The sequence below is a fragment of the Dipteris shenzhenensis genome, chromosome 21, assembly GCF_047967505.1.
Source record: "Dipteris shenzhenensis isolate YYH24624 ecotype China chromosome 21, Dip_SZ_1.0, whole genome shotgun sequence".
NCBI lineage: Eukaryota > Viridiplantae > Streptophyta > Polypodiopsida > Gleicheniales > Dipteridaceae > Dipteris > Dipteris shenzhenensis.
Window position 1 is genome coordinate 22255170 of NC_141616.1, and position 8456 is coordinate 22263625.

An 8456-nucleotide genomic window follows, 5' to 3' on the forward strand; every position below is an offset into this window, starting at 1 on the left:
CAACGGCTGTCAGGTCGGCGGGATAATTAACTCTAACATGCATTTAATCAAGGTGACGGGCTAGGTTGTGGTCAAAAGTTAGGTCGGAGAAATATGACTAATGCGTCGGATCAACGAGGTTTGACTGGTGGGATACGGATGATGCATCGATCAATGAGATAGCTCTAACAAACCAACCCATGGGAATAGTGAAACACTACGTCGCCGACTAGTTTTTGTGGATTTTTGGGGGATTTTAGTATTGTTGATCACACACATTAAAATAGATTGATTTGAGTTTCCCTCTCTCTCTCATGGAGTCTCTTGAGTGGTTGCATCCACCATGGCTAGTCATTGTTGCACTATCCTTAGTGTTGTCATCTCATATTTTCATTGGGGGGGGGAGGGCGAATGGGGAGGGAGGGAGAAGGAGCTCTAGTGGTGGTTGTCGCTGCCACAGAGAGAGAGAGAGAGAGAGAGAGAGAGGCTAGCTATGTTTGCAAACAATATCGGGAGGGTATCTCTCCCGTTCCTCTCATGCCTGGAGAGAGAGAGAGAGAGAGAGAGAGAGAGAGAGAGAGAGAGAGAGAGAGGAACTTATGTGGGATCTTAATCTTAGAAGAGAACATGCTTGTGCATGGAGGCTATGGTAGATGTGATATTGCATGAAGGTCCAAAACTAGGAGTGCTAGATTTATATGTTTTTAAAAATATTTTCAATATATTTGAATAACCCTGAATAGGGTTGTGGGAAATTTGTGTACTTCCCTTCAAGGTGATGTGAAGGGAATATGATGGTAAGGCTCTAGTAATCCAGAAAAGTCACAAATGTTAGTTTTCATATTTGCCATGTATAATGCTCCAATTACATCTTCTAAATTATGTTAGTGTGGATTCGAATATGATAGAAAACAATGATGATAGATCTAAATCTCCATGCCATATCGAATTGTGATACGGTGTTTCAACATGCCCATGGATGTGTAGCCTCTAGACACAATGCCCTTTAAGGTAATACAATGCATTTTTCAGCATAATATAGCTTGCATACTCCAATGGAGCTTCAGTGAGATGGCTTCGATGCTGCTCCCATAGATCTCCTGCATTCTTCCATGGTGAAAACCTGCAGACACTATTGAGGCTCTTCTAAATTGATATCTAGATCCCCCCAATGGGGCCTTTATGTAGGGCCTAGAAGCCCTACAAATCTAGCCAACCAGATCTGATTTCTTCCCACAAGACCCATGACCTAGCCGACCGTTCTTTCCTCTAGATGGTAGTGATTGCTTCACGTATAGAGTATTTTTCGTAACTACAAGTCATCGCCAATCTAAAGGAAAAAAGAGGAAATACTGTAGATCATTGGCTGATATGTCATCGCCTTTGAAGACCTCACGTCTCAATCAAACATCCAAAATTCGCATAACAATTTCCTTTACTGTTGATTGACGATTATCACAAATCCACACAGTTGCACTAACTAGTACGTTCTGCTTCATTGATTTTCTTCCTGAAATTTCCCCTTTCTTCTTTCTTCCTCTGAAAATCAACATCAAGATAGAATCTAATACATTAGTTGCATCAAAAATTTGGGGCTCCATTAGCGAGGTTTTGCGAGGAGAGAGAGAGAGAGAGAGAGGTGTAGAGGGAGAGAGACAAAACATAAGAACAGGAGAGCAAGAAGCTGAAAGGAGAATGGATAAGATGTCAAATCATTCAATAGTACAATGAGTGGTAGGGACCGACTCAAATAGTCCCCCACATTTGCTCCAATTTCCCCACTGAAGTACCACAAAATCTCCCCCTTTTTCCCCTTCATTACAGCCATCCCTTCCCAAAGAATTTTGCCCTCAAATTACTATATCAATAGATTGGAGTGCTCGAGGATAGATTACTTAAAGAGAACAGAGTAAATGTGTTCCATCCTATGTGCATTCTGCCAAGGGAATTGCAAACCATGTCATGAGACTGAAGTGCTCCTGAGGCTAGTTACTGATACATTTGAAGTTGTTTTTCATCTAGCCACAATTATATGCTATGTTTAACGTAAATATTTTGTCTTGCACTCAGCCCACAATGATATGCTATGTTTACAAATTGTGTGTGTGTGTGTGTGAGAGAGAGAGAGAGAGAGAGAGAGAGAGACTTATGAATCATCATTAAATTCTTACAAACCCTGTATGTGATCACACCCATCAAATTTTCATGTTATTGTAATGGATCTTATTGTCCATCAAGAAAAGATATCTTATTGTAACAGTCTGTTCCTCAATTAATGAAAAGGACCTGCGGCACCTTTGGGGGGGGGGGGGGGGGTGTTTTGATACCCAAACAAGTTGTTCAGTGGCCCAACCTGAAACACTCTGCTCTCTGTTCAGTGCAGTCAAGGTGCCCTCCAAGTGTCATATGCACACGTAGGACAGGTAGCCAGCTGACAGGCTAGGGTGACAGATGTGGAGATTAATTTCCACGTTGACATCAGCTTTTTGATTTTCTTGGTTGGCACTTTTTCTGATTACTACAAAGGGAGTGCCAGGGCCATCGAGGGAGGCATCAAGCAGATGGAGCACCAGAGCTGTGGAGTCGTAGTAGCAGCCGGCCTGCTCCATCCATCTCTAAGTCTCTTCCTTGTCGTATGGGCTTCCTTACTGGCTATGTAGCACGATTACTTCAGCGCATATCAAAGCATCTAGAAGGCTCTTCCTTGTTGGATGGACACGAGGATCAATTCCTGCATGAATAGCATATGCATCTAGTTCAGCCCTTTTCAGCTTACAAGCATCTGTCTGGCGAAGTACAATGCCTTTGCTAATATCTAGAGGAGGAGCAATAGGCTCAGCAGCCCCATCGAGGTTGGCAAACTTCTCCTCCCTCAATTTAGCCATTTCCTTCAAAGTGTTACAAACATCATTATTTGCTAGTCCTTCGAGCGCATAATCAAAGCCTATCACATGTGAAATGTGATCTACAGTGCCAACACCAGCTCCATTTCTGAGCTCCTTATAAGTCCCTTTGCACTCCTTTTGTTGGGGTTCTGATACTGTGCACACAGACACAAAATCAAGAACAATCTTGCATTCCTGCTGCAACTGTACCACATCTGGCATCCACTGCTTTAATACATTGACAGCCATGAATTCATCCTCAGAGTGCTGGTGCTTGGATTGACTTGTTGTAAATTGCAACCCGATGAAATGTAACTGGCCATTCATCTCTCTGTAGAAAATCACAGCATCAACCTTTCCAAAGTTGAAGTGAATTGGTATGTACATTTGCCCACAACCTGGAAAGAGGGAATCCATGAGGAGGTCTTCAGGTTTAGGAATGCTGGAGAATGGCTGAGCAGAGGGACCATTGATTATGAACTTACTAGAGATGCACATTCCTCTCCGGGAAATCACATCATCACATAACCTTTCACACAGCCATCCCAGTTCAGACCAATTAGTTCGTGGACTTCTTATAACCAGTTCTGCATATGACAACCACGGTCCCTGCTCATCAGTACTTGGTATTTTCTTTCCGAGCTCCTCCATGTATATCTGTTTAACAAAATTGGAGCAGAAGTTGCTTGCATCTATTGCATACCTTCCATCCTCAGCTATCACCTGTTCAACGGTAAGAAAGTCATTGTAAGACCCTTTTATTTTGAACCGCTTAGCTGAATTCCTAATTGAAGATATTGGAGGATTCCCTATGAATCTGTGGAGCACTCTGGCCCAATCTTCCTCATCTTCTAGCGTAGCAGCGACCTCCGTGGGAGACAGCTTACAGTGATTAACTCCTATCAGCGTTCTCCTGTCAGTGCTCCAAATCAACTCCTCCTGTGGGTGCTTCCAAGAGGCAACCGTGATGCAAGCCTCATCCAAACCATCAAAGAGAATGGGGATGAAATCCAGCATACAAGTCCATATCATCCTTGCGCAGCTTACTTCCCTCCACCACAGCCCCAAGAGCAGAATGCTCAAGAAAGCTTTGTCTCTGCTCCTGTATTGGAAACATCAATCCTCAAGAGACACGAGCATAAAAGTTAGAATGATTGATAATGATGTGAAAGTGTCCCCAGCATCCGCCAAGAAACTCTTCAATCCTGAGGAGAATCTCTTGTTCAGCCCTCTTCTTTTTGACATCATCAAACTTAACAGCCCGGAGCCGATCCAGCATACTTTGTATCCTGTCCAGGGCCTCCTCATACTTGCCATTTTTTTGGGTGGTGTTTGCACATTTATATGCGAACCTGAGTGCATCCAATATCCAGCAGATCTCGTCTCGCGCTCTCCAAGTTCCAAATGCACACGATGATGAAGCAAGGAGGAGCTGCACCGTACAAGATGTCGGCAAAAGGTTGTGGCAGTCACTCTACCTGCTGTTTGATGAAGTCGCAAGCAGCATCCACTGTATCATAGCCTTGTACACGACGCCGCTTCCGCGCTATCTCCGTCTTCGATTCCATCGCTCTCAGAAACCTTCGGAGACAGGAAATCCATACTTGTATACTGGCGCGAGAAGGCACCATGGAGGTTGTGAGAGCATACTTGTATACTACCTATATATACTTCTATACATTCACCTTGTTAACCAGGGTATTTTACGGTTAGGGAATCGCTGGCGGGAGGAAACCAGCGGCGTTGGTGACGCCGCCGGGAGCGGTTTCCGACCGGGATTCAGCCAGATCGCTGACGAATGGGGGAGGGAAGGCGACACATGTTGCGTGTTGATTTGCAGCGTGGACAGCTGGTTGGACGCGTGGACGGACGAGGTGGGGACGTCAACATGTGTCTTGATTTGATTGGCTTATTTGGCAGTATGGGTGGCTGATTGAGTGTCTGGCAGCTGCGGGTGTTGACATGTCGCAAGTAGCAAGGTAGAATCGATCTAACAGCTATAATAAGGCACTCAACACGAGCCGTTAGATCAACGGTAGGAACTGGAGTGTTGTCAAGTGGCTTAAGACCTCTCTACAACTTGTTGACGTGCTTTAGATGATCCATTAGTTCAAGGGACTACACCAAGTGAGAGTGGGCAACCTTTTGTTGAGGCAACACCAGTTTCTTCATTGGAAATTGACAACTGCATTAATGAATCTTGAAAGGAGAAAAGTGTTGCCTTATGGGATGAGAGCATGAAAAGACCATTGGGGAAGGTGTGATCTTATATGTTTTTCCGGATGACTCTATAAACTTTGATTTATTGGGCAATGATTGCATGGTGTGGGTATTGAGAAGAGAGAACAAACTACAATAGGTACCTTGGAGTCTTCCATGCCAAACATCAGTTCTCTTAACCTACTTAAGTGGCCAATCAAGCAGGTTACCTTACTGGATGGAAGCCCATTGCAACAATATGTACCCAAGGACCAATATGATGGTGAAGATCAGGTGGTCACCAATGGAATGTTGGAAAGGAATGTTGCTTCACTATCGAAAAGAGAAGATACACTTTCATTCAAAGCCTCCAACATCAATGTAAAAAATGTCATTGGAATTGGTGTAGCAAGTTTCTTCAATTGATTGATGGGATAGTGGGAGTTGCCAATGAGCTGATCAAGATATGCTAATGGCATTGAGAAAGAATTTATGGGATAGCCCCTTGGAATCTCGCACAAACTTTGTATATGATATGTTTTCAATGGCTTGGCATCGTGACATGGCTGGAAGAGTATGGTACAACTTTAGAATGAATGATCAAGAGGTGTGTTGCAACGTATGGTAAGAGAGGCATGGAATACCAAAGAGATCATTTAATTGGAAGGAGCAATTCAAGAATGGTGCACAACGATATGTGCATGGAAATACAGGGATTGTGAGGAGGAGTAAGGAGAACTCATGATGGGCATTGGTAGCTCTGATGTACATGAGCTAATGTAGGTTTGATTTGAGCTTAACTGCAACTTCCTTTACCTTAGACTCTCGTAGTATGCTGAGCATATTGAGAGGTGAAACTGGACTTGATAGTTTTAAATTAGGAACCACCAGCTGAATTCCTCCTCGCTCAAGCACATCTATTGTAGCGAGCACGTGTATTTAGTTATGGGACCTCGGGTTTTGGCAACGGTGCATACTAGTGGTTATCCCTATCCTCACACTTTGCATTAATGGATGTAGAGTGTTGAGTCGTGTCTGACTCTATTGCAAATAGGTTGCCGGCCATTAGGTGGCATCTCCATGTTTTGAGGTCCACCTCCATGACTTGCTCATCTTTACATAAATAAATTATATTTGAGTGCAAGTCATATACCAGTTTTGCAAGGTGCAAGAAAGGTCCACCCAATATTAAGTCATAAGCATTGTGATGGTTCTTGAAGTCCTATACAATGAAAGATACCCGATAGGTGAAGCCAAAGGTCCTAATTTATACCTCTTTGAGAACTCCAATGGGATTAGCCATGGTCGTTGGGGCGCCAACTCCCTTTGGTAAGAATACCTATCAAAAAGTTGAGTATGAGATGAATTTAACAATGTGCCATGAGTAAAAATTAGTGGAATTAGCATGGTTGTGTGATACACTAAAAGAGCTTCAAATATGTCTTTATACCTTGAAATTTGGATAGCAGATGAAAAAGTTACATGATTTTGAAAGGAGGTTGGTTTTCATATTTTAGTGTATTTTTGGTTCACCTCACCCTCATCCAAAAGACCCGCCCCCCTTGGATCTCACATATTATGAAAAGTATGTACAAATCTTAAAATCTTGCATATTTTTCAAGGTACATTCCTTATCATTTGTGGGAGGGGGGACCTGATATTCTCATATTTTTCCTTGCATATTTATAAAATTTTTAAGAATTACATGCATATTTTATACGGACATTGACCCCCCATACCCTAAATTTTGGACGAGGGTAGTAACATAAGAAATGTTTTGCACCTAGGTACCAGAGTGTGTACAAATGGGAAAATTTGCATGCCCATCCACCCAAATGGCTCTTGATGGACATGAAACATTGCAAGGGCATCATACTTACTCTATCTAAGACCCATGCAATGGCTCATGGCCATCCAACAATTAACCACTCCATGATGGTGCATGCATGCGAATTGTTTTACACCTAGGCACCACGGATGTGCACAAAGGGGGGTTTTGCATGCCCATTCACCCAAATGGCTCCTGATGGACATGAAACTTTTGAAGGACATGATACTTACTCTATTTAAGACCTATGCTTACTTCCATGACCATCCAACACTCCATGATGGTGTATGCATGCAAAATCTTTTGCACCTAGGCACCACGCATGTGCACAAATGGGAAATTTGCATGCACATCCATCTAGATGGATTTTGATGGCGCATGCATGTGATTTTTTTTGCACCTAGGCATCATGTGTGTGCACAAATGGGAAATTTTGCATGTCCATCCACCTAAATTGCTCCTGATGTGGACATGAAACTTTGAAAAGACATGATACTTACTCTATCTAAAACCCATGAAAACTTATGTGCCCAAGTGACAATTGGCCATTCCATGATGGTGCATGCATGGGAATGTTTTTGTACCTAAGCACCACGCATCTGCACAAATGGGGAATTTAGAATGCCCGTCCTTCCAAATGCCCTTGATGGACATGAAACTTTGCAAGACATGATACTTACTCTATTTAAGACCCATTTAAAATGTCATGGCCATCTGAAACTTGACCATCCCATGATGGTGCACGCATGTGATTTATTTCACACCTACACACCATGTGTGTGCACAAATGGGAAATTTTGCATACCCATCCATCCAAACGGGTCCTGGTGAACATGAAACTTTGCAAGGACGTCATACTTGGTCTAATTAATACCCTTGAAAACTTCCATGCCCATGTTAGACTTGACCATTCCATGATGGTGCATGCATGCAAATTTTTTGGCACTGTGACACATAATTTGGGGGCTAAATTCTAGTCACTTCTTAGAGCCAAAAGGACAAGAGTGAAACGAAAATAGACGAATCAAAGCAAGATAAAGATATAAACTTCAAAGGTGAGATCATAGTTCAACATGGGAAAGAGGAAAGGTTGAGGGGAAGCATTGATTTCTGCCAAGCGTTCGGCGCTGAATGTAAGAGCAAGCCTCTATTGGAAGAAAATTTTCATACTAAGAACTACATGGATGGAAGTGAAGGGGCTGAATTGGTAGGGCTCATTATGACGTATGGGGTTCATGGGTCACATCATTTTGATAAAGCTCAACATAAGAGAACCCACAATTATTGGAAATAAAAATACAGCTACGATAGCATGGGAATAGCTCTTCCTTTGACCCTCAAAACCCAAAACAAAGAACACATGCTTTTAGGGTTTGAAAAGACAAGGATGTTGACATATAGTTCATGAAAAATGGAACAAGAGATGAGAAGTTAGGACCTTTAATAATAGACTCCAAAACTATCCCGAATCCAAGTCTACCCTGTTCTACACATTATAACATTATCTAGTAAATCAAAGCCTTCGCACGACTTTTTCTCAATTGTGCAACGAAGAAGAAACACAT

The 8456-nt window shown here is 42.6% G+C and overlaps 1 pseudogene; it reads right to left on the reverse strand.

Moving 5' to 3' along the window:
- Positions 1 to 2604: 2604 nt before the first annotated feature.
- On the reverse strand, positions 2605 to 4432 carry LOC147888632 (uncharacterized; annotated as a pseudogene).
- Positions 4433 to 8456: the final 4024 nt, after the last annotated feature.